The sequence below is a fragment of the Corvus moneduloides genome, chromosome 2 (assembly GCF_009650955.1).
Source record: "Corvus moneduloides isolate bCorMon1 chromosome 2, bCorMon1.pri, whole genome shotgun sequence".
In the NCBI taxonomy this organism is placed as follows: Eukaryota; Metazoa; Chordata; class Aves; order Passeriformes; family Corvidae; genus Corvus; species Corvus moneduloides.
In genome coordinates this window covers 104215124-104243043 of record NC_045477.1, presented here as the reverse complement: position 1 = coordinate 104243043, position 27920 = coordinate 104215124, and the positions used below count along the sequence as shown (strand labels likewise).

Genomic DNA, 27920 nt, shown 5'->3' with positions numbered 1-27920 from the left:
ACTTAAAAACAAGAATACAATCCCCCCTCCCCCCAAAGAAACCAAAAAACCCAAACAGAAGACCTAAGGGTTTGTGCTATAGTGTATGATTCATAATGCTTTTTTTTAGAAGGAGGAACTTGCTATATCCTGGTATGTATTCAGAAGTAGCCAAGCTACTAGGCTCAGACATTTGAGGGCTTTTTTTTTCCCCTCCTTCTATCAGGCTGTATGTACTCAAACTTCCTGTCTTAGGAAATGAGTATAAGCTTCTTTCTCTCTCCTTAGGCCCTGGGGGTTTTTGCTGGGGTTTTGTTTGGTTGGTTTTTTTGTTAGGATGTTTTTTTATCCAAAGGGAGCTGACTAATCAGCTCCAGGAGTGGGATATGTGGGGTAAGAGGTCCATTTTGGTTTGTAGCTAAAGCAGAACTCAAAAGAAAATGTTAACAAATATTTGCTTGTTCTAAAGGACAGATTCACTTCATTATTTACGGGCAGACAGATAATGTTTTAAAGTTAAAAAACTGAAGTTATAAAAAAAAAAGGAAGTATTTTAAAATCTGTCTCTGTAGTGAAGTTAGACAGATGCTCTTCCACATTTTATAATTTCAGCTTTTAAAGTGTCACCTTGTTTATATATGAATAAAACTTGGCTAGAATATGTGTCCCTTTACAACAGGTTTAAGTAAGATAATTGAGAAAAGCACAGCTTCTTGTACATTATCATTCTAGAACAAAAGAATTCAGATTAAATAGGTGTGGTACTGAAAGGGAGATCAACTTTGCAACTATTGGAGCAGCAAAAATGGGTGATACAGCTCATAATGTAACATAAACACATGTAACATAAAGCTGTAAATAATAGAGGAAGTATTTAAAGAAGTATTATAAATACTTGCCTCTTGCTCAATGGCTGACTCTGTCAGCTGGCTATCACATTTAAAATGCTGTATTTGAAGATATTTGTGTAATCTGGGCAATTTTGTATAGGGATAATAGAAAAAAAAAAAAAAGCTGAACTTTGGTATGCCAGCTGAGAAGTGGTGATGAATTTCTACAGTCAGTAACTTTTCAGTCCAGTCTGTTCACATCAAGTGTTCTGGTGTATGGCTTTGGGACTGCATGAATGTTTTTTTATGTTTAGGATGAAGATCTCTGGCTAATTCCAGACTGATCTTAGCTGTAGATTGACTAAACTTAGCTGGTGAGTTAATGGGATGGAGTGCTTGCTTTGCTTTGTATTTAAGCACACTGTAATTAGTTAGGCTCTACTCCATCGCACCTTTTTTGGATGTAAGTCTCACAGCTGTGGTTTGGGAATTTCAGTGCAAATGTCAGCAGCCCTTGTTCATTGCTCTGGAGTTCTCTGTTGCAGCCTGAAATCTGACAGTCAAAATGTCAGAAGGTGTCCTTGAGATGCTGGCTGCCCTGTTTCTTCATTCTGTGCAAGATGTACAGATGCTAAGTGGTAATAAAAAGCAAATGGTATCCTGCACTTCCTTCAGGGTTGTTTCATTAACATAGCAGCCTGAACCCTTGTCATGTAAGTGCATGAGCCTGGATAAATTATGGGGTAGCATAAAAGTTAAGGATATGGTAAAAGAGGGGCAGCACCAGTAGAAGCATGAAAGGATGAGTGAGCACAGCAAAACAAACCTGCTTAGAGTGTCTGCTCAAACACAAATTACAAAAGAGAGAGACTAGAAGAACAAGGGTATGGGAACAGTCCAACAATCTCTTTAAGTGCAGAAGAAATATATTGGCTGGTTTCAGAATTTTTGATAGGAAGAGCAGCCACCAATACCTATTGAGTGACTGCTCTTGGTGGGCAGAACTGGGAGCAAGTAAAAACATCCCTCAGTGCTCCTTACTTAACTGCAGGGAGTGATTGCTGTTCGCTCGGGGAACAGACTGGTTTGTGGTTCAAACCAGTGGTGGTGTGTCACTGCTCCCAGAAGTCAAGTGACCTTGTTTATAATGTGTAGCTGGGCCAGTATGCAGCTGTTTCCACTGTAAACTCACAGAAAGCTGGGTTCAGGGTATGCTTGTGCATATTACTTTGCAATTAACTTTGTATGGACACACACGCAAACCCCTTCTCCCATAGCTGCCTCAGTGCTTTTTGCTTCTGTAGGCAGCACAAGTGCATTGTACACTTTTGGTTCATTTTTGCCCTGTTAGAGAAACAAGTGTGTAGGTAGAAAGAAATGAAAGTGATGCATATGGTGCTGAAGAAATGAACTGCAAGGTGAAGTGGCTGGGTAGTTTAGGTATTGCTAGAGGAACCAAAAATAATTTTACGTGGAACCACTAATCCCCTGTTCTACAACACGCTTCAGAAGAATCACTATAAAACTGGAAAAGGTAAGTATATCCAAGACTGAAACTCTTGAAGAAGAGCAGAATTCATATGCATTCCTGAAGATAATCTGTGCAATACTATGATGCTTTCTTTTCAGAACAGCAATTAAAAATAATCATCCCATTGTGCACAATAGATTTGCTTGCATTAAGTGTTCCTAAAACAAAAAAACATTTAGGCGTGAACATTTTTTTTAAGTATCACATTCTAGTTAGAAGTAGGATGGAGCTGCTAAGGATTGAAGGAGGTAAGAAGGTGGGTAAGCCCTCCCTTTATTGTGGAAGCATCCTGCCCTGGGTAGTATCCTTGATCATGCAAGAACTTCCCAGGGATCTTTGCTTATCATTAATATTGGCATGCTGCACAAAGGGGAGGAATATGTTTCCACTTCCTCATGAGATTTTCTTCAGTAGTGTGTGATTTTGTCCTTTTTCTGACAGAGCTTTCTCGTCATGCTAATGGTTTCTTCTCCACTTTGTTTTTTTGTTGTTGTTGTTTGGTTGGTTGGTTTTTTTTTTAGCCTGTTCAAATCTCAGTCCCATAGAGTAGAATTTCAACCAGTGAGAAAACACTTGTTCTCATTGGTGACAGAGCAGGGATCCCTTTGGAATGATTGAGCAGCTGTGGTTGTGGAGAGGGGTTTTCTCTTCAGGTGTCGGGTGGGAGACCTGTCTCTGCCGTTGTATTTCATGATGTAGAGATTTGCAGTGTGTGTTTGCAATGTGACATTGTCCCCATTGTATGTGCCTTTCCCATGATGAAAGGAATGAGAGGGGAAGGGACATCTGACAGATGTGTAGGCATTTTGTTTAATGCTGGAAGATGTAGTGGTGCATTAAGCTGAATGGAGTAACATTCTGTATAATGCAGAAAGAAGGGGAAAAAAGGAAGAGGAGAAAAAAGAGGGTAGATGTATGGGGGGAAAACCCAAGAATTTTAAGGATTTCTCAAGGATTTGTTCTCTACAGGATCATACCTTGGAGTAAAAGGCCTGCAAGGGATTTGTCAGCTCCTTGGAGAGCCTGTTTCTTTTTAAACAATGCAAAAGTGCCAGAAACCTGTCCTTTGGATGGGGAAGAGCTGTGTTGTGTGAGAGTGTTTTGGAGAAGTTCTGTATCTTGGAGGAAGAGGAACCGGAGTGTGGTTTGACAGTTGCTACAGCAACTAACGCGTTTTTAATGGAAGGCAAGGATAAGTGATGGTTTAAAGTCTTGTGTAACTGACGTACCTTCCCCCGCTTCCTGCCAATTTTCCAGTATATTAAAACAATAAGTAATTTATGACTTCAGCTGAGAAATGGCTCTATGTTTGCCCAGCTCAGCCTCGTTTGCAAGACTGCATGATCTTTACAGAGACAACAGAGAAGAAATTATTTACCTAACAGAAAGCAGGGATTCAAGCATCTCTGAAAAGTACACTTTTCAAGGGACAAATGTATTCCTTGTTCTGCCTGAAGAAATTTTGTTTGATGTGGATGTCAGTGGGACAAGCCTTTTTTATCTCATCACTTCCTTTCTTTGCATCCTCTCCCTTCCTCCCAGCCACAATTATTTTTTTGCGAAGTTTTTAAAACTCTCTTGGGTTACTATGAAGTTCTTTTTTGTGTAGGAATGATGATGTATTATAGAGTAAATGAAAGCTGATGCAAACCTGTGGCAGGAGGGGAATTCTACTGGCTGTCCTGGCATAGATGTACTCCAGTAATTGCTGTCCAGAGAGAGACTTCAACCCTTGTAATTTTTTAGGACCCAGCTGCCTGCTGTTATCCAGGAGAAATGATACATGAGTGGAAAACACACATCACATCCCAGAGTATAGAGACAATCACTTTAGGATTCAAAAAGGTGCCTAAATTGACAGTCTGTTTAAAATGACATATTTTAACTTAGTGGTGGGTTTGGTTTTACTACTGAAATTTAGGGGTATTTTACAGCTGAATTTCAGGGGAAGAAAGTTTGGCTAATACTCTTATTCTTTGAAATGTTGCCGGAAGTCTTAGGCTGCAAAAAGGCACTTTGCCTCCCCCCTTGGGTTCTTTATGCAAGATCAGAAGTAATTCTGAGTTAAGGCTGCTGATTTTAATTGAAGAGTAGGTATTAAGCCATAAATCATATTTGTAAATGAAACATAAATATGCACAAGTATAGAATCTTAAATACAGGTTTTTGCCGTTCTTACTTTTAAAGCCCTGTTTTCATGAACCAAGCATGTTTACCTAGCTCTTCAGAACTAAGATTTATTTACAGATGTCCTTGTTAATATTTTGAGCATTAACAACTCATAACCAGAGCTCCCACATTTGTAGGTTTGAACTCTGTTTCACTTCGCAGTTTAAAAGAAGAAAGTTACCTTCAATACAATTCATGACAATATTACACTGTGCGTTTTCAAAAAATTATGACTGAACTAAGGGCCAGTTTTCAAGTGAATGACACTGAGGTATTTAACTGGAATAAGTTCACTGCTCTTGAGTTGCTGAGAAGCAGTGCATGAAGCATGCACATTTTTTTTCACGGATGAAAAAGTAATAAACCTGTGCAACCAATTTTATGCATTTTAAAACTCAGTAGAGCATAATTACTACCTTCTTGCATTCATTACGGCATTTTGTGGATTCATCTGAGATGAGAGAAATAACTGAAATATTTGAACTAAAGGGAAGACTGACAAAAAGATCTTGTTTTAGATATTCATGGGTTAGTGACCAGTAGTTATTAGAAAGGAAATTTGCAAAGTTTGAAATCCGCGACATGAATGTGTTCCTCCCCATAGCATCCTGTCTGCTGTTTTCTTCCTCCTACAACCCTCTCCTCTTCCATCCTTACCCAGACCTTGAGATGGCTTATCCTTTTTGCTTCTCTGACTCATTCACTTGCCCCAGTGACACCACCCGATCTCCAAATCTCTTTTACTCTCGCTCCTTCAGGGTCTCTCAGGATCACCCTGCTGCAAGATTCTCCTTTGTCTCACCATCTTTCCCTCACTGAGACAAACCTGCTTTCATCTCTCTCATCAGCTTTTCCAACTGCTGCCCATGTCCTTTCTTGCTTTTTTGTCAGATAGATTGATTCAGCTCCCTGAAGGTTTTTTTTGGGTTTTTTTCCATCTGGACTTCTAGGCTGGCTTTCATCCCCTCCATGGCACCTGACTGCCCTTGTCCAGCATCCTGTGACTACCAAATAGCACTGTGTTATTAGAGGGACACCAGCAGAACTTGCACTTGATCAATGCATTCTTTCTGCTCTTTAGGTCACACAAAGTGGAGGTCTTTCAGCTCCACTGAATTGTTAGTGAATGTGGAGTGATTTCCTAGGAAACACATATGGACACCTGTGACATGAAGAACTATATGTACCTGAAAATGCTAACATTTTTATTCTTACATTGTTCTGTAAAAGGTAGAAAATGGTTGAGAAAATGTGATGGTCAGGGTGCAATTACACAGTATGCAAACCTCCCATACCTTTCAAGGTAAGGTTTTCTCCTCTCAGCTGTATGTAACTGTGTTTCAGATAAGTCTTCCACTTAATACTGTGACTTACGCTCTGGCATGACAGAACATGTAGGTATTTATTAGATTTTTTTTTTTCCTTTTTTACAAAACTTGGTGTGCTGCTGCTTTTTCATACAATTATTGGATCTCTGATTCATGGGCACTCATCTGGAATGTGCTGATGCTGCTGACAGCTGTAGGCATGCAGCACACTTTTATAAATTGTCTGAAAACTAAACTTTGAGAATTACTGGATGATTCTAATATTTTAGTGCCTCATTTAGCCAACCACTTCAGACTTTTCTTTAGATAAACTGGAATTTCTCACCTGAAGAAATGGTATCATGTGAAAGCAAAAGCAGGTTACTTGCAGTTTGTAAGACTCATCAGTCACCACTGGCTTTAGTAAAAAACTTAGGAAGATTGAGGCAGAAATATATTAAGATACTCAGAAGAATCTTATCCAGTTTAATTTAGTAACCTAAGCTAGTGTTATTTCAAGGCCTTTTGGGCATGGATATTGCACATTCATTTTTTTCCTACAAAACTTGAAAGAAAAGTAGTCGTCTCTTTTTACTTATGTTTTCCTCAGATCAAAAATGACAGGAAATGATTTGCAGTTGTCTTGAAAGTGAATTCTTGCTAAAATGGTTAGGAATAGCTACTCTTAAGTATTTTCAAAGTAGCATTAAACCAAAGAATTTTCTGCCTTCATACTGATGACATTACAGTCCAAAAGAGTTGAACTGAAGCCCAGTTTATGCAATTGATGATAGTATTTTATTGTCAGAAAACAGCACTCCTGTCTTTATCTTCAGCAATTTTTAAAGACAGAAAACTGTAATTTGGGAAATTGAACAGAATAATTCCATGTTTTCCAGCAAATGGTTCTTTAACGAAAACAGGTGGTCAGCTGTTAATACTAAGAGCCTCCATATGCAAAATTGTTCACAAACATTAAATTCAGCATTCTGTGTCTTTGAAAGGAAAGCTGACATGACTTGGGTTCACATTGTTACGATAGAGTATTTTTTTTCCACTGCCCTTGTCATTCTCTAAGGTAGATGCACAAGCTCACCTGAGGCACCACTGAATTTTATTGGGTAGAAGGAAAATCTGATTTAGTTTCTACTGATTTTGCTCCGTCAACAAGGTCATGTATGAAACTGTAGTCGTGACTGGGTTTCCATTCTGTAGTTTAGTACTAATGCACCACTAAAGGCACTGATCTAAATTGAATGGTAAAAGGTTGTTATATTCAACACAAACCCAAAAGACAAACTAAAGCAGAAGCAGGGAGATTGGGTCCTCCAGACTGCACAGCTTCATAGCAGTGAACATGAGAGCATGAGATCTAGAGGAGATGTCGCCTGGCTCTCTCTGTGCAGCCTAACATCAAAGAGAAATGCTAAGTCCTCTGCAGCAGGAGAGGGAGGGAGCTGAGTCAGTGTCTGGGGAGGTGATGCTCAAGATGTCAGTGCAAGTGCTGCCAGGCTGGGAAGGCTCAGGGACACACAGAGGGGATGCTCTGCAAACCTCGGGAGGGGCTTCTCCTCTCCATGTGGGGCAGTCACTGGTGGGTACAACCCCTTCCTAACTGGTTCCCTTACCTAAGGAATGGGGCTTTGTGCAGTGAGCTCCTTATCCTGTGGCTAGCAGAGAGGTCACACTGTGAGGCTGTGGTGAGGAGGATGTGCCTTCTTCGAGGACTCCCTTAAGCATCCCGTGATCACGTCCGGTGAAGAAAACCCCCTTGGCAACATCAGTGTTGCACTATGACCATCCTCCTGTGTGGGGGTTCCTGGAAGACATGTCCAGGGGGTGCCTGGTATGTGGGAATTTAGTGTGGGATACTGGAGCATGGTGCTGTATTGCTGGAGCTTCTGGAAAAAGCTCTTCCATAGCATGTGAAACCTGGTGAGTCAATGTGAAATCTGTAGCCTTATGTAAGAGTGCACTTAAAAAAGAGTTAGCTGCAGATAAGGGGTGACTGAGATATGTTGACTTTTGTTATCGAATAATTGATGCTCTTCTAAAAGCAGTTGGATTCGAATTTGTTGGATCAGCTGTGGTCATAGCCTGAGAGTGAAACTTTTGACAGTTGCAGTCCTGTTTGGACCAGTTGCAGTAGGTCTTTCTATCCAGGACCTGGTCCACTATATGGAGAGTTATGGAGTGTTATCTCTGTTGCCTAATGTCTGCATATGATAAGTTTGGTTACATGAAACTGCCAAAAAAAGAAGGAAAGCAGTTCTGGTAGCTTTCTAAGAAAGGCACTCAGCTCTTTGAAAGAGGCAGCTCTCTTTGATATATGATACCCTGGAGTGTTAAATGTGAGCCCAACCTTGCAGCACAAAGGGCTGCAGTATTTTTTTAACCTAAAGACATTTGGAGAGTTTTCAGTGAGGCCTGGCCTTTGTTTCTAAGTATTTATATAATCTACATTGCCAGAAATATTGATAGTTACATGCAGTTTTACAAGGAGCTGTGTTTAACATCTAATGTAACAGCAGCACTTGTGTAGAGCTGTCACTTCTTTACAGCCATGCTTATTTACATTCACAGGTCTGACAAGTCTTTCATCCTGGTTTGTATTTCTGCTGTTTCCCATGCATCGTGGCCAAGCAGTGGGTTTATCACTGCCACTTTGCCTGTGTGGTGGTGGTGAGGTGTCTGAACTGTGCACACACCAAGTCTCTGACTGAAAGAATTTCCATAGCTCTCACTGCATTGTGTGCAGCCTGGGTGGTTACATAGCTCTCCATGTATTTATGGGCATGGAAATAATCTCTGTTGGAAGAAGCTGCTGTTGACCATGGGGAATTCTATTAGCAAAACTGATAGGAGAACAAAATAAGGAGAGGAGCATCAACAACTGCACTTATAACACTCACTGATGAAGAAATGCAGCTTCTGCCACCTAAATTTAACAGTGTGAACTCCTAACACAAGTTACTGAAGAGTAGCAGCCGTTCGTTCACCCCTTCCTAGATGTGTTTGCCATGGAGCATCTGTGTTAGCAGAGCCAAATTCTGATGCATTGTCAAAATACTAATTTTTCTCAAAAATAACTGTTACCATGTCACACTGTTGTGAAGTCATTATGGATTTGGGTTGTAACTTCTTCAGGGGTGAAAATGAAGCCAGGCTGTAAGAGTGTAGCAGCCCTCAGCTTTTGAGAGCTTCCATACTGCCAGGGTGTTGCTTTTCCTGCAGAAGCAAAGGCAGCCATGGAAAAGCCTCTGCTATCTGCAGTGAGATTCCTCTTCTCAGGAGTGTGGGTCAAGGATGCCTCCTTTGTTATGCAGGAAAGTTGCACTGTTGAGAGTGTAGGTTCCCTTGGCAAGCAGCTGTGCTCCTGGGCTGGTGGAAAACAAGCTGGGAGATAAGATGATCAAAGACTGGCCCTCTCTTCCCAGCATATACAACGCAGAGCATCTTAGCCTGGAAATGAAAGCAGACTGGGGAAATGGTTGTACCAAGATGCCTGAGTCTCTCTAGTTGTCATTGGGGTTTTTTGCTGAAGAGTAACAGCATGGCCTTCAGTCATAATCATTCCACATAATGTTTTTTAGCTTACTGTCTTGGGGTGATTTCCTCCTAAACTTGTCTCAAACTGAGACCATTTGGGACCATTATCTATAGGTCAAATTAAAAGTACCACTTGTTGATTGCTAAACTCTGCTAACAGATATGTTACATAGGAGATAACAATTGAGAACAGAAGCTGGAGGGTTTTTTATGGTAGCTGAATGTGCAGGAGCTTTCACCAATTAAGATTTTACATCTAGATAATCCTGTGCAGTTACCTTGCTGTTACAAAACAGCTGCTTGGCAGTGGAGCGACCTGTCCACTCAGAATGGACCTCAGAAATGGGTAGGGCAAGATGTGGTCCGAAAGAAGAGATGGCTGTGGCAGGTTGGGGAAAGCTAAACTGGAGAGCTCCCAGTTAATGGGGTTACAAAGAAAAATCTTGATTTGCTGTGCACGTGGTCAGTCTAGAGACTTATTAACGTGGTCTTACTGTATTTTAAGACTGGTCACTCATGGGTCATCCCCCTCAGGCTGTAGATGTGCTCACAGGCATGTAATGACAGGAACTATTTACCCACAGAGAGATAGTGCTGCATTGCCTGCATCTCTTACCTTTCAGGGTCTTATCAGACAGATTATCAGGTTCTCAAAATGATAACAAATCCTGGACATTGGCTGAGGTGGTGCCAGGTTTCTTTGGCTCTGACAACCTGAACACATGGGTTGATGGATGGCTTGAAAGAGAAATACTGGGGTGCTCTCATGCCCATGCCCACTTTTTCTCTGGGTGCTTGCAAGGTGCTGTATCACTGAGTTGCTTCAGACCTGCTTTGTGTCCCAAGGTTTACTTTTCCCATTTAGTATGCTATTGTTTGAAATGTCAGCCATCTCCGGCCTCATCCCGCCTAAGCTGTAAAGTTTTCTCTCCCTCTCTTCACTTGGCTCGGGAGATGGGGAGGTTTTGGGACCATTCCAGGGCTTTTCTGAAGCTGCTTTTTCCACTGTCAGGCGGGGTCTGGCACTGAGTCAGCCACTGCTTCCTGGTTCTCACCCTTCCCTTGCAGGCAGACAGATGACCTGCCTTAAGGGAGTGACCTTTCTTGGAAGGTGAAATCAGGCACATAAATTAAATGCTGACCATGAACATTAGCCACCTACACACCTATGAACACATTAATCCTGTGTTAGCAGTCCCCAGTGCAGTGTTCATTGATTAGCTAGTTATTGTTTGTGCAGTGCTTTGAAGATGACAGCAATATTTACATTTCTCTAATCATTACAGATTAGCATATTACACCAAGGCAGAAACTTTACTGAGATAATTTATCCATATTCTGATGAAGGAAGACTGTGTCTGTTATGAGAGCTCATGAGGCACAGAACTTATTTGTTACAGTTCCTTCCTCTGTTTGTGGGTTGTAATGTGAACTGACTTTTCTCCCTGCTCCGGTTCTTCTCTGGAAGACTCCTCTCTCATTTTATGAATGCTTGAGTGCCACCAGTTTTATCTTGCCCAAGCATCTGTGGAAGAGGATAAAGGAAGACACTATTTAAGCATCTGGATGCATCCTGGGCTGCTCAGGAAATGAATAAGTACATTACCTGTCTCTACAAAGTATGATCAAGGGAATTTGATCCGCACCTCTTGACATTCACCAGGGCTGAAGGAATTCCACCTTGAGATGTGAGTTTCCTGTTCCTTCCTTAACCTTGATCTTCATATTTCTGATCTTTTCTGCCCCCTCCATTTAGTCTTTACTGTTAAAACTGTTGTCCCTTGTGCCATGCTTAACTTGATCTGAGTTCATGCTTTGTATAACTACATGTGAGAGAACATATGATCTGATAATAATAGCAGGCATGCTTTTTCAAGTTAACGGTGTATGCGTAACCATTAACTTAAGGAGGAGCTCACTTGGGCCTAAAATAACACTCCTTGCACAGACACAAAATTAAAAGACTAAGTCATGTGAAAAAAGAGCCTGTGTCTAGAAATCTCCATGTTCCTGATCTTACCAGTGGTTCTCTTCATAGAGATACTGCACTTGGATGGACAGTTGCTGTCTTCTGGGCTGCCCACACAGTTGGGAGAGTTTGGGAGGGGAACCTGAATGGTGGGAGGAACCAAGAGGGTGGCTGACCTTGCAGTTAAGGTTTCTGTTAATTGCCTCTTTCAAAACAGCATGTTCCAGTTGGGCTCTTCAGTGTTTGCTCTAACTGTGAGCTTCTCTCTTTGTCAGCTGCAGGGGAGTGATCTCTACCTTAGAGGCCTTCAAAATGATCTCTTTCTCTTCATTAATCAAGGACCTAATCAGATTACAGGGATCTAAATGGACTTCAAGCACTAAGTTTTTAAGTTCTGTGGAAATTTTCCACTCCTTAACATATGATAACATGCAGACTCATTTAAGTTAATGGCACAATGCTTCTCTCAGGAGATCATTTTCTAATTGATCTTATTGCTGGTAACATTATCTCTGGACAATTAGTATCTGATGGGATCCCTTCACTCCTGCTTGGTGAAGAGATGAAGTCTCCCAGGGCAGCTGCATTCCACAGACAGCTGAGTTGCTAGGAATCCCTGTGGGGCCCCAAAAGATTCTTAACGCTCTTGTTTTTAAAAGAATGTTTTTCAGTCATTTTACATGGCTTTGATGGTAGAATGTAAGTGATAGAAAAAAAATACCTGAGTCACTTCATGCTGTTCTTTTTCGTCATGTTATGATATTTGAGACTTTGCAATTTGGTTGATTTTAGCTGTCAAGAAGATAAAATTTCCCATGGATGCTTTAGACTTGAGAACACTTGTACTTTGCTGAAATTTTTAGGCAACAATAATAAATAGTCTTTGCATGTGAACTTGTATCAAGAGAAACAGAGATATTAATCCCTTGGGGAAATCATAACTGTTTTGCTTTCTAGATGAATTTCAATTAATTTCATGTAGTCTCACATAGATTTTCATCTTCTTATTGTAAGTTCTCTTTCTCTATTTTATTCTTTGCTTTATACCAGCATGCCTTTGCTTTTCCCAAAGTTTCATCTACTTTTTTCACTTGTCTCTAGTGGGATATTCAGCATGTCTTACACTCTCAGCCCAACTCGATTCTGGATCTTGGGAAGTTCCTCCATCTTCTTTCAGGTTGCAGGTTGGTCATGTAATGTCCCTTACAATCTGCTGGAGGTTTCCACTCTTTTCCTGTCATTTTTCCCATCTTGGTTTTCTTCCCCATTCTGTCCCTTTCAGTCTCTTACAGGATTTTTGCCCAGTTAATTGGCTTACAAAAGACAGTTGCCTGTGGCTAAACAAAATGAAGGGTTTTTTTCAGGCATTGTTTCTCTCTACCGATGTGGGGGTATACTTACAGCTTTTTACCGGCTAGGCTTGTAGTTCAATGCCTTAGAAAGCCTCGACCAGCCTAGAGAGGTAGCCCGGGCAATCCAGCATTTCAGTAGCTCTAAAAGTGGCAAAATGGTAGCTGCAAATCTAATACCACCAGCAGAAGCAAAGAGGGAGAAATATAGCTCTTAGCTTGCTTAATTTCCCCCAATTAGAAGCTTTCAAAAGAAACAGATACTCACAGATGTTCGCAGAAAGAGCTGCAAAGCCAAGAGGGCGGCCCTCCCCTTTCCCCCCGCCTTGGTCCTCTCTTTTATTCAGAGAAGGGGAAAGCGGAGGACTGGGGGCGGACCCGGGGTGACCGGCCAGTCAGACACTGCTGAAGAGTTTGAGTTACATTTGGTTTTGCCCGCGCTTGGAACAAAGGGGTTCAGCTTGGGGAGGGGGAAGGGAAGCTCGGAGCAGGCAGCAACAAACCTTGAGTTTCAGCAGTGCCCTATGCCAAATACGATGTGCATTTATAGAGGTTCCTTTTTCCCAGCCATAAGTCAGTAGCTGTAGGAAGAAAAAGGAGCTCGGCAAGATGCAGGTGATTTTCCTCAAGTTGTCTGCTCCATGCAAATATGTTATGCTTGTATGCCTTCTTCTGATGTGAAAGGCCGTATAGCAAAGGTAATGGTGAGGGAATAGAACTTAAATCCAGGCGTGTAACTTTTTATCTGAAAGAGGAATGTGAAAGTAGTGGATATGTTGCTTCATGGTAAGTTGAGCTTACCTTTTGTTCTTCCTTGCTTATATGTGAGGAAATAAGGGAATAATTCTGTGTCAGGTGGGAATTAGTAAACTGGGTAATGCTGCTTTCAAAATTTCGAAGTGGTAAATACATGGGGAAGGGATTCTGGAGCAAGTGACATTGGAGTAGTGAGCATTTTTGTAGAAGTGAACTATGTGTGAAAGAAAAAGATTGTTTGCACTTATCATTCTCTTGTCACTTCATGTCTTTTGTCAGGGTAATAATGAAAATGGACCTTCTGAAATCATAGATGACAGTTATAAGTCATTGCAAGGTGGTAATAACATGGACATGTAACTGAGAGTTGACTTCCTCTTGCGAAGTTTCCGTCTTAGGAGACAGGTTTTCAGAAGCATGGACTCAGAGATATGCATTTCTTGTGTTTACAAATGGTTAATGTGCCAGTGGGCTTCCCAGTGGATTGTGGCTCTGAGCTGTCCTTTGTGACCTTGAAAGTCTTCTCATGGTAAGCCAATAGGTAAGAAGATGCACAGATCCCTCAAAATGTTGATAATGTAAGATTTTGGTTGCCGTTCAGATCCACTGGCCTACATGCAGAGGGCTGTTGCCTCTGTTTTTTTCTAGTCTCATTCAAATGAACTATTTTTTTATCTTCCTTTTTCTGATACCAGTTCCTTATTCTCATTTCTCTAAAAGTCTCACTTTGGTTCTCAGAAACAAATGAAGGCATTCAGTCCGGTCTTAACTTGCAAATTAGCTTTAAGAACAAACAAGGCTGAACGTTTTCCACTTGAATTCGGTGTTCTTGCTTCTGCTTGTGCTGTAAGGTTAGTAACCTTTTAATCAATATTAAAGTTTTGTCTGTCCAATACTGCTTATTGTTACCATTCCCCCCACCAATACTGTTCTCTTCTTTTTTTAATTGTCTTCCTCTGTTTTTGCCTTCTTTAATTTTTTTTTCTGAGTAATCTCTTGGAAAGGAGGTTTTTCTTCCCGCATTGCTGCTGCATTTCTCTTCTTGTGAACTGCGCCTCCTGTGTTTTGTGTGTAAACATCCATTGCTGTAAGCTGCTCTTTGAGATCCAGAGGCGGATACAGGACCAGTTCAAGGCAGGCAAGTAGAGGTTTAAACTCTTCTGTTTGTGTTGTGTTACATGGTGGGGCAGTCCCGTGCGGTGAAGTTAGAGATGAATTGAAGTGCATGATCCCCAGTGCTGCAATAGCTCCTTTCCAGCTGTCCATACTTCTTCTCTGTAGGACTTTGAGATGAGCTGTGTGTAGCTTCCTAGGGCTGGAATGGACACTAAAGAATTATCTAATAATGGGGTTCTGCAAAATGTCTGGTATAGTGTATAAGATCCTTTCTTTTTAAATAAGAACACTTGTCATACCATTATTTTGAAATGTTTGATACCATTTACACTTTTTTGAGCGAGCATCCATGCAGGGGGACATTGCCATTATGTAGAATGAAAGTCTCTTTGTATGGGCAGCACAATGTAAAGGTTAGGTTTCACTTTGTTTGGAAAAGTAAACAGTTGGTTTGAAGTCAAGTAAAGCTTTTCCCCTCCTTCTCTCTCTAGGTGGTTGCTGTTATTCTCACATTTCTTTGTTTTTTAAAACAGAAAAAAAGAGTAAAATTATTTTTTTTAATTGGCCATGCATTCTAAAAATACAGAATATTTTGGATGAAAAGTGGATTTGGTAGTAGAAATATGACTTTCTTTTGGCTTCAGGAGATGCTGCCCTGACAGTTAAGCTAATAAGAACTAATCTTCAGCATCATGCATAAAGGAGATGAGAGCAGAAGAGATTATGCCTTGAAGTTTTGTCAGTGATGCTGAAGAGGGTCAGAGTTTGGTGCCTGGACCTAAAGCCAGGCGGTGTAGGTGGCTTCTGTTGACGCTGCTGCCAGCAACACAGGTTTGACATGGAGGCAGCTACTCCAGGTGAACCCTGTCATTTCTGGGTGGTTTTGTTCCTGTTGAATAAAGCAAAAGCACAGAGATGTTTAAGGGACTGGAAATACAGTCTCTGCAAGGCTCAGTGGGCATCTGTGGGGGTGTGAGTGTGCAGTGAGCAGCAGCAAAGCTGTGAGCCTGTGCCTGGGTGTACCTCCTGCGGGCTCAGCCTGTGCTCACTGCTAGGACACATTTGGGGGATTTCTTAGCAGCCAATGCTCACCACTGGTGGCTGAATCTCTGCTGTCCCATCTCCAGCTCTGCTGCCTTTCTCCAAGAGAGCTCCAGCAGCACTTCTACTGTCAAAGCAGGCTGACAGCAGTGTGGCACTGACTTCCACAAGATCTTTTTACTGAAAAGATTGAAGACACTTTCATTGTTTTTATGGCTCTTTAAGAAAGTGAATTCTGACAAGTGTGGCAGAAATCCTCTCCCAGCATGCCAGCACAGTGATAGTCCTCACTGCACTGGTAGCAAATACCTCTCTCCTGCCATTCCCTTAGCTGTGTCTGTTGAGGATGCTGGTATAGCCTGTGAATTGGCACTGTGACTTGAATAGTACTAACTTCTATATTATAAGCCTAATTAAAGGGTATTATAGTTAATAAGTCCCTGTGTGAATGTGCCTATTTACAGAAATATAAATTATTAAGGCTCTCTTTTGACATGAAGCTAGTGATTTTAATAATATGTTTTTTATTAAGTTCAGTTCTCTCAGAAAAAAAGGTTTTTTTCTTTCCTCATTAGTAAGAGAATGAGTATGGCCTTGTGTTCTTGGATAATTTGCAAAAACAAAACTAGAAAGAGTCCATGGAGATTTAATTCTCTATGTTTTTGTTAGAAGTGTAGGATACTTTGTGGCAGTGTCAGATTCTTGCTGTCTAATATGCATACATGGTGTGGATTATATATTTCTGTATTTTAAGTAATTTTTTCAGATTAAAGTTATCAGATAGTCTTTATAATTTGGTATATTATTGTAGCTTTTCAAACCCCAGTGTGACCATTTTTCAGGATAGTGTGTTCAGTTCAATCACTGTGCTGTTTTCGGTACAAAGTGTAACACCTCAAGCTCATGTTTTAAATCCAAAGTTCAATAAAAGAATTGTTGGTTGGGGGTTTTGTTTGTTTGTTTTTTGGTTGGTTGATCGGTTGGTTTTAGTTTTTTTTTCCTGAAAGTATTTTTATTCTCTGCTTTTTACACACTTTTGTTTTTTTTAGTTAGTGCTCCCTGAGGAGGAGGGTTACTGGAGGTATGCACTGCTGACTACAGGAGATGGATTGATTTCTGAGAGCAAGTGAAAATGCTTGAAATGCTTCAGCTTTTTTTTTTTTTTCTGGTTTCCTGATCTTTAATCCTGAAGGAGAAGGAAAAAAAAGAAATTAAAACCAGCCTTACAGAGAGCTCTCGTGCAGTGGTGATGGGGTTTGTGTTTTGTCTCTCTTCTAGTGGTGATAAGAAATGAGTTCAAAGATACTGAAGGAATGAAATTCTTTGGCCTTTTTATGAGTAAAAACATCAGTGAGCTTAAAGTATGAAATGGGGAGAAAAGCAGTGAGCTAAAAATTGTGTAAGCTTGTTGCACTGTTAAAAGAAGCTCCTATAATCTTAATGCCTTCTGAATCACTTAGTGAGCATGTACTATATTGCATGCTTGGTTTCTTTTAAACATAACAGGACATGTTATTAACTCTCTGTTGCAAAGGCCATGATGTTTCTGTTTATATTTTCCTGTAGGATGCAAGGTCCTGCAAAGTATACTCTTCCCTTTGTACAGCATTGCACAGTTTGTTAATACACATTTCTTCCTCTGAAATTCCATGTAACTTAATGAACTTTGACAGGACAGACTCAAGGCTGTATTGATATCACAGCTCCACAGAGAGAGAGAGGACTGTCAGATCAGATATCTGGCTTAATTACAAATTTTTTAAAATTTTATCTTTTGCTCCAATCTGGCAGAAGCTAAACTGATGTAAACCAATCCCGACCTGACAAGAGTGTGACTGCACAGAGATTGAGAGAGTGATTTAACTATCACACTCTTTGCCTGAGGGGAGGCAGGTATGAAGGAGAAGCTTTTTTATTGCTGCTTCTTGCTTTTTCTTATTGGTGGACTGCCGTGGCTCCAGCTGTGTGTCCAGGAGCAGACAGGATGGTGGGTTCATGGGATACCTGGCTGGGTGGGGATTCTCCTGCCATTGGGGCCACATGGGTTGGCTGGGATGTACAGGGTACTGAGGCTGCTGGGGCGGGTTTGGTTGTTTACCCACCTGCAGCTGTGCAGATTGAGCTGGGTTGGCAGGCTTGGCTGCTGCTGGGGGACTGATACAGCCTGGGATTTACATCAGCTGCTGTTGGAGGACCATGATGAGTCTGTGTTGGAGAGGTGGTAGGCTCTGCATCTGTGGATATTGGTTGGCAGTGTAGCCAGTTCCTGTTGAATCTTTGCCAATGACTGAATGCAGAGCTGGAGAAAGATACCAATTTTATTGTGTTCTTGCTGTAAATTTAGCGTGTATACTCCAGTGGCAGGTAGCGACTCTTGAGGATGGTGCCTTTTATGCTGTCCAGACTATATAATAAAAGGTCTTGGACCACATTTTGTCTTCCCTGTGATTTGGTGGTCTTCATCTTTTCAAACCAAAAAAGAACACTATTATATTCCCCAGAATGGGGATCTTATTATTTTATTAATCTACTCTCTTCTTCAATTGGCAGGAAGGTATAATAGAAGCATAATAGTGACAGGACAAGGGGTAATGGCTTTAAACTAAAAGAGAGTAGGTTTAAATTAGATATTGGGAAGAAATCCTTTACTTTAAGGGTGGTGAAGCTCTGAACCAGAGAAGCTAGTTTGGAGAAGCTGTGGATGTCCCATCCCTGAAACATCCCTGGCTGTTCACAGCCAGGTTGGGTGTGGCAATCTGGTCTAGTGGAAGGTGTTCCTGCCCATGGGCTGGAACTAGGTAATCTTTAAGGTTCCTTCCAACCCAAACCAGTTCATGATTCTATGAAAACAGAAGAAGCATGCCAGATGCTTACTGTTGTGAGATGTTTAAGAGGAAAGTGTCTGAACTCCGCAATGCAGAGTCATACCTGTCCATGTGGCATATGACCCCATGCATTTTGTTTCCTCATGTTTGAATCCAAGCTATGGAGCATGCAGGAAAGAAATTTCTTTTGCTTTCTTCTAACTTACGTATCCATGAGGGTTCTTAAGCGTTTATTTTTCAGGTGTCTTGACACAGAACTTTTATATGCTTGGCACTTGGGTTTTTGTGTAACAAATGTAAGCACTAGTGCAGGAGTAATCTGCCCTTAGGTATGTTAGCTTAGCATTTTTCCTTGCCTGAGAACAGATGGCAAAGCCAAGCTTTGTGTTGATCATGCTGCTACGCTCTGAATCAGTTGTAACACCTATGATGGCATCATTTTCTAGAGAAGGTTTTCAGTATCCTTGAGTGCTGAACAGCACTACAAGAAGACGGAACAATTTAAGTAAAATAATTCCATGAAAAAAAGTCTCAGACTTTTTGTGGCAAAACTTACAAAGTTTGATTAATTTCTGGCAATTCAAAGATGCAGATCTTAAAATGACGAGGTCTTCTAGAATGACTTTTCAGGTGAGTCTGGAAGCCTGAAATTTCTGGTTTAGAGTTGCCTACATGGAGACGCTGGGCCAGTGTCATAACCTTTCAGAAATCCTGAATTTGCTAGGTGAAAAGGCTGACAAGACATTCTGATAAACTTTTTTCTCTCTTTTTCCTCCAGAGAGCAGAGCCTCCTGCTGTAACACATTTTGAATGTTTTGTTACAGGTCTCATGAACTGAAATTACATTTTTAAACTGTTACAATTTCATCAGAATGAAAATTCTGTGTTTCCAGTTCTGTTTCAGCTTTGCTGCTGCAGTCCACAAGGCTAAAACTTAAAGCCATCTGGTCTTAGAGGAATGGGAAATATTTTTGTACTAGCTAAAACACTAAAGCAGGAAAAAAACCCCAGATATCATAGTTTCCAAAATCTGCAATTTTCTTTTCATAATGTAATGATCAAGTTTTCTCTTACGCAGATAACCTTTTCCAAATACTCAACACTTCTGAACTTCGATTAGGTACAGGCAAAAAAAGCTCCCTGAAATTGATTTTTGTTTCTGGGGTTTTTTGTTTGTTTGTTTCATTTAAAGGATATAATGGACTTTTATGAATATGGAGTTACCTGAATACAAATGCATGAACATCTCCCATTTTTAGGCAAATTCCTTTGTCATAAAATACAACAAACCCAGAATTGAATTTACCGTGTAAACTACCATGTTCAAAACAATTTCTGGACTGATAAACCAGGACTGACACTTGAAGATATTCCTTATAGTTGATCTGTTTTCATCTTCCAAACTTGTTTTAAAATGGATTGTCTCTGTCTGAAGATCCAGTGAGTCAGGTTCACTTTGCTGTGCTCTGGTTTTATATCACTGGAAGTTGTTTGACACTGATGTAACTCAATGAATCACTGCCTTCCTGCTGCCAGGTATTTTAAAGAGAACGACTGTGTCAGAAGGATGAAAATACTTTACATTGTAGCTGAAATTGATAAAACTAGGTTGTGTTGGATGGTGGTAGCTCGGAAAGGAAACTGTAAGATGTATTTTGTTTACCTTGGTGTTACGAAGTAAAATTTCTCTAAAGTAACATAGCTTTTGGCCTGGGTCTTGCTGGCAGTCTTTGAGTTCATATAACAGATGGAGCTGTGATGAATTTGTCTCACTGATTAACTGGTCGGCCACTAAGGGTAGGATTTTTCAAGCATGAGCTTTCTCATCTGCCAGTTAAACATATAAGGCAATTGTCTTGTACCTCACTATAGTCAACACAGTGAGTACCTCTTTAGGTCAAAGGATGGTAGGATAAGTGAGATGATTTGCAAAATAGCTCAGCCTTACAAAACCCAGCCCGCATCTGTGATCCAAGAGAATAATTGCATACAACAGATAGCAAAACTTCTCAAACTAAGCATGTACTCAAATGTTGTGCTGACTGGCAAATTTGTCTTCTGTCTGAAGTCTTTAGGAATTTATTTTTACATGAAGCATTTGCAGTCAAAACAGCGTTGCTATCTCTGCTTCATTTCTATGGAAAGATTAAAAAGATTGCAGGAGTTTGGAAAAGAAATCTTGCTCTTTGGCTTGGAATGGCTGCCAATTCTGTCATATCATGCCATTCCAGGTATCAGGAGAGCAAGTTTGCATTTGCAGTACTAATCTTTACCCTGTGCTGTTAATGGGAAGTAGGGGAGTCTTCTGAAAGCAGTGATAGCATAGGGCTGGTAAATGCCATGTGCTACCTCTGAGACCAAGGTGGGTGTCTCGGTGTTAACACTCTCCTGCACCCCCGGGGTGTGTCTGTGTGCTGGTGTGCTGTTGCTCTCCTCCATCTCCCTGAACCTCTGCACTTCCTGGCATGAGCAATCCTGGGGGTTTAGAAGGGTCCTTGATCTGACGGGGTCCTTCCCTGCGCCACGGCAGCTCTCAGCACCAGGGCTTCTACCTTCCTCAGCCAGTGGCACTGTCTCATCGATGAGACAAGGCATTCATTCCCAAGAGGTCTGCTAAAATCCTGTCAGAGCGCTTACTGTACCAGCTTTATTCTTTCGTTTGGAATTTTCACTTTATAGTTTTGTATAGGTATGGTTGATACTGCATCAGAAAGTAAGAAGAGTATTCACTGTGAAGCTTAGTGAATTGCTGTTGTAGTCACAATGGGACTCTGTTACCCACTGGTGTAGCAAATGTTGCACTGAGGAGGCAAGTGATCAACATTCATCCTGATGTCTTTCTCAAATTTTAGTATTTGTAACAAGAGGGGTAAAAAATACTGCTTTGCTTATCATTATATCAGAAGAAAACAATGCTCATATATTAGCATCTGAATGAAAATAAAATATGTAGATATCAACAATATTAAAATAAAAATATGTAGATATCAAGGACAAATTTTCTGCAGTCGATTTGGAAACTTTGTTCATTTATTATTAAGGATTTAGTGAGAACAGCAAACTGGTGATAAAATTGGAATTTGGAATTTATCTTAAGATAGAATGCAAATGTTTGAACTTTTTTTGGTTTTGGTCTCCATTGTTTTTGCAATCTCTGAGGGCAGTTCCCTTTAATTTTGAAGCCCTGTTCATGAGTACCAAGAGCAAAAGGACTAAATGTCATTTAAAAGTAATGTAGCAATACTTGCCAACAGCACAGCTTTAGTAGATTCTGAGACAGGAATGTGGGAGCAGTCATAGCCTTAAAAAAAACAACAATAAACTTTAGCAAATGGAGAATCTGCAAAAATATTTGATATCTGTGCATGATCCCTACTTTCTGTGTCGAGTTTTTGCTCTCAAGATTTTTTGGGGGTTGGGTTTAGGATTTTTTTCTTTGCGAAACCTCACAGAAGACTTTAAAAAAAAATTGATAAAAATATTTACTTAAGAGCTGCCTTGAAGACCACTCCCTCGCTACAGTTAAATTTTTTTTCTCCTTTTCCTGGCTGCTTTATCTATCTTAATGTAGCTTAGTTCACAGATCATAGCATTTTGTGCCAAATTCTCATATCGTTTATTATTATAATGGTGTGGTGCATTTGTCTTGCTAAAAGTATTAGCTGAAGTGACCTCTATTCAGAAGTGTGCATCAAAGTTAAGGAGGTCATGCCTTCAGTGTGCTGCCATGAGCAGAGCTAAGAATCTGGGTGGAGTTGATATTTCCACAGCAGGAATTTGTCCCACTCTCATAGTTTTAAGAAATAATAGGTTTCCAGCAAAAAGATTTCACAGCTTCAAGATTCAGTATTGGAGGAGAAGGATTAGTGTCTATTTGCACATAGTCACCCATGCCTTACCCAGAGAGTGAGCACCCAGATCTCCCTACAGGGAACATCCTTGCTCTCCCCAGTGAAGAGGAGGAGAGGAGTGGACGGGTGAATTCCTGCATTTTGGATCACATTTGGAAGGGCTTTCCATTTCCCAGCACTTAATGACTTCATGCCTTTACAAATAAGGCTTTGAGGTCATTCATCATTTACATTGTCACAGCTGGGAGTTGAAGAGAAGTAAGGTATTTTGCTTTTCTTGCAATAAGCCAATTTAGGTCATGTTCTGTGCTAGTAGTGCTATATCAGGTCATGAAAATAAGCTTAACAGTGTGGTTTGATAATATTCAGAAATAATTTCAGGAAACAAAATTTCAATTTTGATGTATAAAGTTCCTGGCTGCTCAGGTATTTAGGTATGTATTTTGCAAGCCAGACATAGTGTTTCTGCTGTTCTGATGTGACGTTTCAGGACAAAAATATTCAGGGTTTTTATGGTGATGAAAGTTAGGCTAATACACTAAATTTTTAAGTGATGTTTTCAAGTTTATTATATTATTAACGTTATTAAGGTCTCAACAAGGAAGAACATGATATAAATGCTGAGTAAGGCGCAGTAGATTACAGATGTTTTTTCACACAATGAAAAATAAAATGCAACAGTAGTGTAAATCAACCCAAATATTTTCTGTGGTATAAAATTTCCATCTCCTGTGAGAATTCTTTAATTAGAAGCTAGTGTTAATGTTCTGCATTAAGTAGGAGGAGGAGATGAACAGTAGTTTGGTTGGATAGTCATTGGCTGAGGTAAAACGGAATGAAAAATGCTCAGCATTAACTGAATGGAAAATGACAAGTACCTTTTTTTGCTGGCAGAGCCAACCTCTATCGAAAATCTTTATGCAGCCTGAACTTTCTGCTCTGCCCAACTTATACACACCCTGTTAGTGTTTTATTTTGGAGATGAGAATATCCCTTCTGCTATTGCTTTTCAAGGAGTAATGGGTTCACCTTCTGCCAAAGAGTGAGGGGAATAGCTCCTTTCCTTTGGAAAGATCATTTTCTCTGGGCTAAAGGAAAAAGATTAAACAGGCTGCAACAGCTCCTTCTTAGCCTTCTCAAGGTAGGAAAATAAATTGGTAGATTATAGGTCTCCTTTTTTTCATGTGCCTTTTTCCAAAGTTGAGGAAAATGTCAAACTGTTCTCTTGTCCCAGAAGAACCAGGAGAGAGGGGCTTGGAGACAGTGGAATCTCCTTAGTAACTGGGTTACTGCAGCCATCAGAGAACCCATTGTGTCAGAACTAGTCCTTCATGGTTTTTTTGTTTTGTTTTTGTTCTGGAATCAGAAGAATTGTGCAGGAGTGAAAATAGAAAAATATACTGAGCTGACAAATCTGGTTTAAAATATGCAATGAAGATGGCACTGTTACCATGCTCTCGCAGAGCTAAGGACTGCCAACAGCCAAATTTGTTGCAAGTCAAATACAACAGAGTGGCCAAAGGAGAACTATCCTTTGCATTTTCAGAGATTTACTGGTTTGGCTGTCACTGAAAAGAACCAAGTCATCTTGTGTGTAACTGCTTGGACATGTGATTCCACTGACTGGTGTGTGCTGGCGAGTAGGTAAAAGTATTTTCTACTGTCTGTAAATCGCTCTGGTAGCTTCAGCTTTGTTAGTTGAAGTGTACATGTAATTTCAGAGAAGCAGTCCCAGTGTCTGCTTTGTAAGAAAACAGCATTGAATGGTAACAAATGTATAAATCAGCCTGACTTGTGGTACCTTGAATCTTCTGACATTTGACCTTAATCTACTGAAGGTTAGGTGAAGCTTGGAGCCAGTTTGAGAGGAGCTTGACCCTATCAGTAGGACTGAGAATACCTTGGAAAGACTGTCCTATTGTGGGTAAAATGTTAATTTTATTTAATGTTAAGATATTAATGATAAATGTCGGTTGTTTTTGTTGTGAGTTAAAACTCTGTCATATACACACAAGTTCACTCTTACATGAGTATTTCACAAAGCTTAGGCAAAAATACACCATAAAATGTAGTAATACCTTTTTTGTGCAGGTTTAAAGAATTGGCCCGCTCAGTCACAGGCCAGAGCCTCTTTCTCTTTTTCATATGCATTCTGAAGGTGAGGCAATAGACAGCACAACTCTATTACAACCATGAAAGCAGAATTAACCCAAGAAGATGCTTCTCTCTGCCCCCTTGCTTTACCCTTGACAGTACTGCTTCATGTCTTCTCGCTTGGTTGCAGAGCATGAGTAACTTTCTTAGAGAGACCTCAATGCCATGCCTGTCTTTCTGCCTCCTGCCCTGCTCTCTTGGGCCATGCCTGCGCAGAGATTGAACCATGTCAGAGAGCTTCCTCTGGTGCTGGGACTCGATCTGGGCTGTTGGTGTATAGAGTGAGCATAGATAGGCCAGGAATAATTTTTGATAGACCATTTGGACATGGCCACTCTGCAAAGGGAGGCAGTTTTATAGTGTGGATTAAAGCTGTTCCCTGCCAGCTGGGTCACTGCCAGGGCACGAGCCCAGACATGTGTAGTTTACGAATATACATTTCAATCTTTGGTTATGGGTTTGTGGTTTTCTCCAGTACAACAACACAGCACTTTAGCCCTGAGTGAGGGAACCTTTTGGTTGACCGTATCAGCAGTGATAAGCCACACGGTATTGGGAGCATCACAGGGCTGCTGAAGCTTAGCAGATGGTAGAGCTAAGGCAGTCAGTCATCTGTGTTCCCTCTGACTGGCAAAACGCTTTGCAAGTACATTCATTTTGACTTTGGTCACGTTCAGGAGTTAGTGCATGGTATCTTTCCATAGCTGCAAGTTAACAGTGCTAACACAGATAATAATTGCATTGCTGTTGATGCGTTGTCACCTTTCAGCTGCATAAGGTTGGTCATGTACAAGCTCCTTGGCTGTGGAGATCTGTGTCTTGTCCCTGTGCTTGTGGAGCTGCTGGAGGCTGCAGCTGTACAGCAGAGCAAGGTCACAGCTTGGCTCACTTGCATGGGTCCTGGGGCATGGTCTGGCTGCACACCAGCCCCTTCCTGCAAAGAAACCCAGGTGGGTGGATGAGATGGAAGCCTTGGTAAGACCCTGCAGCTTCTCCATCAGCACTGCCTGAGCAGGCACTATGGTGGGTGTCCCTAAGTGTAGGGACAACCCTGAGGGTCGCACACTTTCTGATGAGTATTTATAAAATACAAGCTTCTGTTATTGATGTACGTGAAGCTGTGCTTGCTCTCTGCTGTGACAATCAATGACTAAAGCCACCTTCTCTGGGCCTCTCCAAACTCCTTTGGGGACAGTGGGGACTGTCTCTACCAGCACTTAGAAACCTCCAGAATACTCAGAGCATGATGCCATACAAACAGAACAGTCAGGACTATTCACTTTCACAGTAGAATAAACAAGGTGAGGTTAGCTCTTAACCCACTGGAAAACACTCTTATCTTACAAAAGACCAGGTAACCTGCATGGCTTTCTTTATGCTCAGGCCCTGTTGGTACCTTTGTATGGGAACTTGTTAAATATATAGGCAACTAAAACAGGTAATAACTTGTTACAGCATGTTACAAGTTTCAATAGGTGGGGTTTTTGTTGTTGTTTCAGATGTGTTTGCTAGTGCATTAGTAGGGCACAGTGAGAATTTTGTAGACTGCCCAAGCACACCTAGAGGCATACTGTAGCTCAGTCTGGGTGGGAAACTGGGAGTGTAGGAGAAAGCTACAAGGTCTTCCTCCTTGCAGTAGCCTTTTTTTCCTGCTTCTTAACCTGGAACAACTGAGTGTTCTCATTCTGTTATTACTATTTTGTCAATGAATTCCTCTAAATGTAAGGTGTTTTCCTCTTAAACTGATGATGCATGCATACCTGTATCTGTAATGCAGACACACACGTATATCTGCTTCCACATTTTATGTTGAATCCTTACAGCTTCTGCAGGGCTCCAGCTGTATCTGTGTTTTGCACTGGTTTCCCTGGGGTTGTCTTACTGGTGAGGCAGAGTCCAAGATTTAGAAAACAGATCTAGATCCAGCACAGCACAAAACCCACATGATGGCTTAGATGAATGTTTTTTGGCTTGTGGAGTTTTAAAATCCATGGTGGCTGTCAGCAGAGCCAATAAATTCTGCATCCTTGGCGTTAGATAGCAACTCAGTACTATTGGCAAGGTAAATTTTGCAGTTTGGAGTTTATCTTCTCTCCAGAAGGTATGTCTTTATACAGAGGATGCCTTTTATACAAAGAAAAGTCTGTGAGGAAGCGTGTAAAGTGACCAAGAGTGAAGCAGCAGATTGTGACTGTGTTTACATGAGGACAAATGCCGAGTGATTTAATAGCCTTATTAATTCAAACTGGAATGAGCAAATCTGGTGGTAAGGTCAGTGGGAAACAAACACTCAGTATAATTTTTTACATTCAAAATGTGGATCCTAAATTATGAAACAAGATACTCAAATAAAAACATGAGGTAACATCCTGATTAATAATGTTTTCTTCAACAGCAGTGTACTACTAAGTGACCTTTCAAGCATTTTGTTACAAAAAAAAAAAAGAGTCCTGTATTTATTTCAAGCATTTGCTGATTTTATACCAGCATAATATAAATCAAAGCAGCTGTAGGTACACAGATCAGTAGACTATCAAATGCTTTTTGTGCATCATGTTTTAATAAGGACAAATACATTTTTTTAATATACTTTATTTTTGGTTTAGGCGTTGCAAAGGCAGTCCCTGGTGTTGTCTAGAACGAGTCAGTATGGCCAGCCCAGGGCTACATTATACAGCAAGATAGTTGTCTGCTGAGAGGCTATGCTATTTGATGACAGAAGTGTTAGGGAGCAGGACAGAGTCATCCCTCGGGGGCCAGCCTGGCCAGTGGGATGAAACTTGGACTGCCATTCTCTAGAGTTGCCTCTAATAGTTCATCACAGGTGGGTAAAAAGGGAATACAGTTTGCAAGGGGTAATTATCTTTAAAATCATACTGCTTCTGAAATACTGTATGTGCTGTAATACAGGAGAGGTATTAAACAAGATAAATTACAGCCCTTTTCCCTCCTCATCCCTCTGATTTATTGCTGTATTCTTTTGTGATGTTAAGAGCTGCTTAGTTTGTCATTTGCCTTTGTATTGTACAGCAGTTGTTTTCCTTTTGTGGTAGTCCTGCAGGGCTGAAGTGCAGGAGGGGGAGTAGTTACCACAGAGCAGTAGGACTGGAGAAAAACATTGAAGAAAAATGGGGTAACACAGTTAAAAACCTAAAGTGGTGCCAGCTGAGTTTGTCTGTGTGCCCTCAGGACTGGCCCCTCAGCTCATGGCTGAGTCCCAATGGTGGAGGTGAGCGCTTTCAGGGGGCAGGACACTGACACTGAGCTTTTAGGGGGAAGGACAGCTGTGGCTGCAGACCTACCTCTGTCAGCTCTCCCCCTGGACAGGAGCCTCTTGTCTCGTGCAGGGACAGCAACAAGGTGGTGGGATGACTGGCTGGCATTGCTGAGTTGAGTACCACTTAAAACGTATCAGTTCCTATTGCAAAAGGCGAGGCAAACTTAAGTCGGTTGTGTGAGATGCTATGATTGAAATGATTGCCTATTCTGGAATG

General features: G+C 40.9%; 1 protein-coding gene across 4 annotated transcripts in view; it reads left to right on the top strand.

The window, feature by feature from the left end:
* The window catches only part of ARHGAP6 (Rho GTPase activating protein 6), a 316497-nt gene that overhangs the window by 209790 nt on the left and 78787 nt on the right, over window positions 1-27920 (top strand). Inside the window, exon 1 of one of the 4 annotated variants that reach the window (XM_032100638.1) lies at window positions 14202-14290. The exons of the other annotated variants lie outside the window; for them this stretch is intronic. The gene's annotated coding sequence lies outside the window, so the exon portion shown is untranslated. Of the gene's footprint in view, window positions 1-14201; window positions 14291-27920 lie in introns of those variants that run through there. 4 annotated transcript variants of the gene reach the window in all.